The sequence below is a fragment of the Beta vulgaris genome, chromosome 3, assembly GCF_026745355.1.
Source record: "Beta vulgaris subsp. vulgaris cultivar EL10 chromosome 3, EL10.2, whole genome shotgun sequence".
In the NCBI taxonomy this organism is placed as follows: Eukaryota; Viridiplantae; Streptophyta; class Magnoliopsida; order Caryophyllales; family Amaranthaceae; genus Beta; species Beta vulgaris.
The window spans coordinates 10,414,177-10,421,605 of NC_079204.1; the positions used below are offsets into that span (position 1 = coordinate 10,414,177).

Sequence of the window (7,429 nt, forward strand, 5' to 3'; positions counted from 1 at the left end):
ATTTACCCCAAGAATGACACTAACCCCGTTTAACTCCACTAAATTTCCTATCAAATTTGATAGACGACAATTTCCTTTATTAATTTGTTTTGCTATGACTATGAATAAAAGTCAAGGACAATCTATGTCTCATGTAGGATTGTATCTCTCGAGACTTGCTTTCAGTGATGGACAATTTTAAGTTGTCATTTTCAGAGTTACAAGCAAAAAATATGTCAAGATTGATAAAGAACATGGTTTGCGTACAAGCACAACAAATGTAATGAAGTGTTTGCATAAACATATAAATTAATTTGGAAATTTCATTTGTAGTTTTTGTTCTTCACCATTCTTATTTTATGATTGTGTGTAAAACAGTAAGTTATGAAAATGTTATTATGTGACTTCTTTTAAATATATAATAAAGTAATAAATACTCCCGTGCATCATGTACGGGTCCTAAAACTAGTTATAAAATAGAAACAAAAGAAATGAGTAAACTAATAAGGGACATCCCAAATATAAATACTAATAAACTAATAAAGATCGGAGGTAATAAAGGAAAAAAAGCAAAAATTAGCAAGTTATCACTTATCAGTTATTATTACAAGTAGATGGTCGTCGGTAGAAGTAATTAACTAAGTCTTATAAAAAAAAAAAGTAATTAACTAACGACATAATATTGCTATTCCCTAATTGTCTTTCCTAGTTGGCCCATCAAGATTGCACTTCTGAATGGCCAAACAACACTGGCAGATTCTTGCACATGCGAACGAACAAAATCTCTCCTTTTTGGTTGTTCATCATATGGGATCAGAATCTTTACCCTACTTCTATAGCTTGTCGATATTTCATTGGGTATCGACAAAGCTGACAAGGATTAAGAAATTAGACCTCATAAAGTTTCACTATAGAAAGTAAAACTTTTTTCTTAATAAGTAAAACCTTTTAGTCGCTCCATTTTTGTTTAGTTCCTCACTTCATCTTTCGAAAAACAAAAAATAAAAAAATATAAGAGAGAAATTGAAAAGTAGAGAGAAAAATCAAAAAGTGAGCGAAGATATTAAAAAGATCATGATGATTAAAAAAGAACAAGTATATGGAATATGTTATCAAGAATAGAAAAGACAACAATGTATAGATTTAAGTTCCGTTTTGATTCAACTTATTTCGATTTATATGAACTTGTTTTATCTTATCTGAACTTATTTTATCTGCACTTATCTTATCTTATCTTAAATGAACTTATATTCTAGTTTAATATGTTGCTAGCATAGTTAATTTGTTCTATTTAACTTATTTTATCGAAACTATGAACTTATTTTTTCTGAAATATGTCGAACATAATATAGCCTAAAATGAAACAAATCAAAAAAGAAAGTGTCTAGACTAAAAAGAAACGAAAGGAGTACAAATTATTCTCCCTTTCTAATTTTAATCTATATTTCTCTATAATTGACACTGTTATATTCTTTTTTTTCCTTATAAGGAGAAGTATTCTATCTAAAAAATCTCACGCATATTAACACTACTTAATTTTACGAATAAGGTCCTTGAGAGAGAGAGAGGGGGGGGGGGGGGGGAATAGTAAGAGTCATTATCCCGAAAATGCCTGGTGAAGTTTGAGGCTGTAACCTTGATTTTATAACTTGTGAGATACAAACTTTATTATTCAACACTGCATCAAACATTTTTTTGTTTATCCTATTTATTTTTTAATTTAAGTTTTTCATTGTACTTAAATATTGTACAAATAATGTCAGGCAATACATAGGATTGACAAAAAAAACTTTATTAAAATTCGACATATTCTAGGAGTTAGGAAACACAGGAAAGGCCTATATTATATACAAATTCAGATAAAACTTTGGCCTAAAGACAAGATATAGTTGGTGGAAGTCTTCATATTATATTCCGTGAATATTTATGAGTCTATATATAAAGACCATTGATTGAGGGGAGTTTGACCATATATAATACTAATAAAGTTATCATACTAAAATCAATTGGTTAGAGTTGAAGTAGCAAACAAGCCTTTTACCTTGAATATCCCCCCCCCCCTCTTTTTTACAACGTGGGACTATAGTGATCTTAACTTACTTATAAAGGTCTTCTTTCTCTTAACGTTCACCCACTACAAGAAAATACACAGTCAACGACTGCTCGAAGCCGTCGCTGTTTTCTAAAAAACCGTCGCTAATAACAGCACCGACGGCCAGCCGTCGTTGATTGACCGACGTTGTTAATTTAGTCGCTAATTTAGGAATTAACGACCGTCAAGCCGTCGGTGCCATATCAACGACCGTTTTACTTACTCATCACCGACTGCTTCCCCAGCCGTCGTTAATTAGGCAACACCGACTGTTTATAGCAGTCGAAAGATCACCGACGGTTTTAAACCGTCGTTGAAGCAATGACGTTTGAAAGCGGGCGTTGTCTTAGCGACGACTGTAAACCGTCGCCATTTTCTAAAGCCATCGTTGTCTAAAAATTTCGTGGCAGCACTACTTTCTTGTACAACGACTATTTATCCGTCGTTGTTTTGATATTAAGCCGTCGTTATTTTTTATTACATTAATAATATGATAATCTTCTAAAATATAATTAAACATGTACCTGCTGCACCTGCACGACAATACCGATATATACTACATTAAACTTGTTCCTGCATCGTCTCTTTTGCATTCTATATTTTAAACTAAAAAAATATGCAATTTAAACATGAAATAAATTAAATTTATATACATAAAATACATCCCCATATCGAGGAATAAAGTTGAAGTCGAGTTTAACAAAAATATATATCGACAAATCTAAAATGTAATAAGGTGGATGCCGATAAATATAGACACTAAATGTCTATAATTAGACAAACTATCTAGATTAATTATATGTACGCAAAATAGATCCCGATGTCGGGAAATCAAGTCGTTGCTCCAACATTGCATAATTGCTTCAATTCCTCGATTAAGGGACTCATTTGTTTTTGGGTTCAGCATACACTGCCAGAAACTGAGCTGAAAGTGCAAAAACAAAAAGCACCTGTTAGGAATGCATACATCATTTTTCTCAGTAGTGCAAAAGTTGTTTAAACCATGATGTTTCTCAGATAGGCCACCAAGAACAAAACTTCGAGCTGCCGACCGAGCATTATCAGTTGTTTCAGCCCATATCGTGCTCAACTGCAAGAGTTCAGAACAATTTTAGTCATATCTAAAGAATTTATATAGGGCCAAGTAAATGGTAACGCAGGCAGTAGCGAAAATTCATAAATTTAAATGCAGACACTGAGCAGATAATAGTATACCCAACGCCAAAGGCTGAAACAATTCTCTACCACATTATTCCTTTGCCTTCATTTACATTTTTCAGATGTACACAAGTTTACCCTGGTCGGCTATTTGATTACAACATCAAATGAGGAAAACCAAATAAAGGAGGATTAATGCACCACCACATATTAACATTAGTCGGAAGCATAGAAATGAGTTGTCCAAGAAGAAAATAAAAACATAATTAAGAGTACAGAGTATTTGAGTACAATTTTTTCTCGTTAGCTCAAAATACTAATATCCTATTGACTCCAAGGACCATCACTTTCCAAGCACCATCTTCAAAAAAATTCCATGTTTCACATGTAACCAATAAGTATATTAGAGAAAGGCTTAGCCATAACACAGAATGATATTCCTGAACCTTTTCTAAACTTAGAATCTTAGGACAACATTGCAATTTAGAGTATTCAGAGTTTAAAATTTCATGGCCAGCAGCAAGTCCCCCATGATTGGCATCACCAGGAAGTAAACGCTACATTTATAAGATGCACCTAAGAATTGTCCAATCACTGATATCAGAAACATTTGTCAATTAAAGTAATATAGGACTTCAGGCATCATTATCAGTCACCCAACCAGCCACTGGGGATCACACTTGTGCAGACACAATGACTTTATGTGGTTGCTGAACTTAACTGTGATGCTTCAAACAAGCAACTTTAACAATTGTTTTACGCAAAGAAAGTACATGAGTCCCTAATAGAAGACAATTTAACTATAAGCACGATGAACTATGTTAAATGTCTAAGTTGACAATATTTCTTATCAACTGTCAAGCAATAGGCCAGTCAGTCATCTTTTGGATCAAAGTCCAAACAGAAAAAGTGTACTGCTAATCCAGGGGTAAGGCTAATAAGCCTTATTGCAACTTAAGATGGACAACAATTCAAACAGAAATGTCGACATGTCAATTTCTACCAATTCAATAGGTCACATGGACACATGGTGACTTATATCCTTCTCAAAAGAAGGTTGTAAATTACTAGACATTCAAATACTTCATAATTCCTATTGCTACCTCTTGGCAGATTCCCCACAAGATAGACACGAAATCAACTCGAACCCAACCTCATTTGATCAATTTATCATATTATGTATTTATCATACATTCTGCATAGGCCATACTTGGTAGACAGATAATTTTATAATGTTTGTAAAAGATCAAACAAAACCAACATGAGACCAAACATGAACACTACACATTTACCCAAATTTCTAGCTCTAAGATCACAAAGCCAATATGTGAGTAAAGAAGGTGCAGGCAGGGAAGCAAATTTGAATCTTTGGCTATGTTTCTCAGTAATCTGTTGCCTGACACATTTTGTTTTTCATCATGCCAACAATAACAATAACAAAGACTTAATCCCAACAGGAGCAGTCAGCCTTGAGGTTAGTATGCAAATTCAAAAAGTATAAAGTTGTAAACGAACGAAGGCCTTACCCAATCACCGATTACAAAAATATTGGATTATGGAGTACTCTCTTCTTTGCAAGGGCGTACGCATCCATCAACGCAAGGTCAAAGCTCCATATTACTTGAAACCCATGGAAGCAATGAGATAGCTGCAAAGGCAATATGTGTTTCAGACATTCATCCCAAAAACACCTTCAAACATAAGAATGAAGATATTAGAACTAGCACTAAACTATCAAGAAAGGCTAATGCTTATAGAAATTTATCAGCTATATTAAGACGCTTCCTGAAAGCTTCTATCAGAAGAACTGAAAAAAATTATAATCAATCTTCTGATATAATGGATGGAAACTATGAGAATAAAAGATAACTTTGCATATTTGTTGCTTTTAAGGAGCCTTTAAAGCAAAAAGAGTAGGAGAGGGAAAAACTGAGACTAACAACAAGTAACAATATGCAAAAAATTTAACCATCAGCAAGCTAAACAGTTATAGTCTTTTGCTTGTACAAGTTTTTCAATTCTTTTTGAACAGATGCAGTTTAATCTTGTGCAGGTTTTTTTCCCATTAACATAACATAAGGTCTGTTGACGACAATGAATTCTGGATTGATGAAGCTATAATCTCTTTCTTGGTAATGTTAAATCTCTTAAAAGATTCTAACACAAATTTCTGTTGAACCATATTACTCCGAGTCCACCATTCTCGATAAAGAACAAAACAACATCAACAAATTAAACAACAATTACCAAAGAGAGAATGTATGGACTGGACTGGACTGGAGGAAGACGCGGCGGAGGGAGTAATGAATTTCGCGGCGCCGACGTAAGGTGGTTTGTGTTGGCCACCTATATCCAAAAACCCAATTTTTAGGGTAACAAAATTTTTTTAAAAAAATTAATAAACAAAGAGGGGTAGAAATTACCACCGGTAGGGTGGTTTAGGTCACCTGTCGCCGGTCTCCGGTCGCCGGAATTCCTTCAATGCAGTTCAGTGGTGGTGGTGCGTGTTTCGCCGGTTCGCAAAAACCTTCTCAAAAACGAGTAAACAGTTCAGTGGGAGGAAGTTTAGAGAAAGCAGTTGCGAGTTTGATGCAAGTGGTAAATAATCAACGACCGCTTCTACTAATCAGCGTCAGTTAACAGCCGACGCCTAAACCCTAATAAATCTAAAATTTAAATTAGTTAGGGCACGACCGCTTTAGACTGTCGTTGAAATGAGCATGCGTTTTACGCCGTCGCTGTTGCATTTAAAAGCCGTCGGTGGTGCCGACGACTTAAAACCGTCGCTAATTGTCAGAACAACGTCTGTTTTTACAGCAGTCGCTGCGAAGCCGTCGTTGATTTGGCATTTTCTTGTAGTGACCCTGACATGCGAATCTATATAAATTTTTATTTTAACACATCCCCCATCTTGATAATGGGGTAAGCCAGCAAGATATTCGTCTAATTTGATACCATGATATAGATTCTCGTTGGAGAGTAGTCTGACCATATTCAAACTCATTAGAGTTTTATATTTGAATCAATCATTTATTGATGAAGAGGTGGAAGTAAATATCTAATTCCATATATTGATTCCACTATTTTTCTTCTTTAATATGCAATAACTAACTAGTCTCAACTCACACATATGAGGCTTTTTATATTAACAAATATCAAACAATGCATAAGATATACGAACCTTTGATATCATGAGTTAGGATAGGAGCATTATCTTAGTATCATATATGCATCAATTTTGTAAAGTGTTGGGATATGATACCTAATATTATAAATTAATTGGAATAATGAAATGATAAAAATATTAAGACCTAGCTTATTATTATTCCATCTTATAAACTACTTATGTTGACCCTTTATACCCAATGTTGACTCTGTGTTCTAATGAATTAGCACGAGTTATATAAAACTATGATCTTATGAAGATATTTCAAGACAAAAATCAAATAGAATTAAGTTTTTTTTGTAATCAAATAATAGTACTATCTATCATTATTCCATTGTATGTACTTGCAACTTTTTTTGTCTATATTCTAACAATATCATGGTCAAGATAATGAAAATAGTCAAACTATGACCCGGTATGACGGACATGATGTAATTAATAATAATTGAAAGAACTTACTAAAACTTTAATTTAAAACTATTTGACTCAAACTTTATCTCAGTATATCACGATTTAAGCGACTAACCCCATATATTGCTAGCAAATTGGTGTGTGTTTTGTTGGACCCCATGACAAACATACCTAACACTAAGAGAGTCAAGTTGTGACTTGTTGTCTATCGTAGAGAAACAGAAAGGTTACTAATTATCCAATTTTGGTCATCTCCAAGAGCAAAAAGTTTCTTTTGCCTCCTCATTTTTGTAAGTGGAGCAAAACTAATTAGTGGTAAGCAAGCATACAAATCACCCATACGAAATTATGGGCCATTATCACATTTTCTTCGCATCTTTTTTTACAAATTGTCTAATCAATTCCATATATACATAACCTTTACTTTCTTTGATAGTGATGAATAACAGTCTATCCCACCCGCCATACTCTATAGATTGATTTTTATTTCTCAAAGTTGTTGAAACTGTTTAATGTACTATCTTAGATCAGAGTTATGTGCCTATTCTTCACATGAAGCAAGAACTGCAGCCATATAACACGTTTAAATCTTATTGAAGTAACTTGTTATATGTGCGATGTGG

At 33.8% G+C, this 7,429-nt stretch overlaps 1 long non-coding RNA gene across 4 annotated transcripts; it reads right to left on the reverse strand.

The window, feature by feature from the left end:
* Positions 1-2,701: 2,701 nt before the first annotated feature.
* On the reverse strand, positions 2,702-6,028 carry LOC104896366 (uncharacterized). 4 transcript variants are annotated; one of them, XR_008968701.1, is made up of 5 exons: positions 5,924-6,028; positions 5,677-5,756; positions 5,477-5,575; positions 4,756-4,920; positions 2,702-3,161 (listed from the first exon to the last, which is right to left on the reverse strand). It is a non-coding gene; the product is annotated as an uncharacterized LOC104896366 (long non-coding RNA). The 4 variants fall into 4 exon arrangements; XR_790437.4 differs by lacking the exon at positions 5,924-6,028 and having other exon boundaries at positions 5,653-5,870; XR_790438.3 differs by lacking the exon at positions 5,924-6,028 and having other exon boundaries at positions 4,756-4,877; positions 5,677-5,865.
* Positions 6,029-7,429: the final 1,401 nt, after the last annotated feature.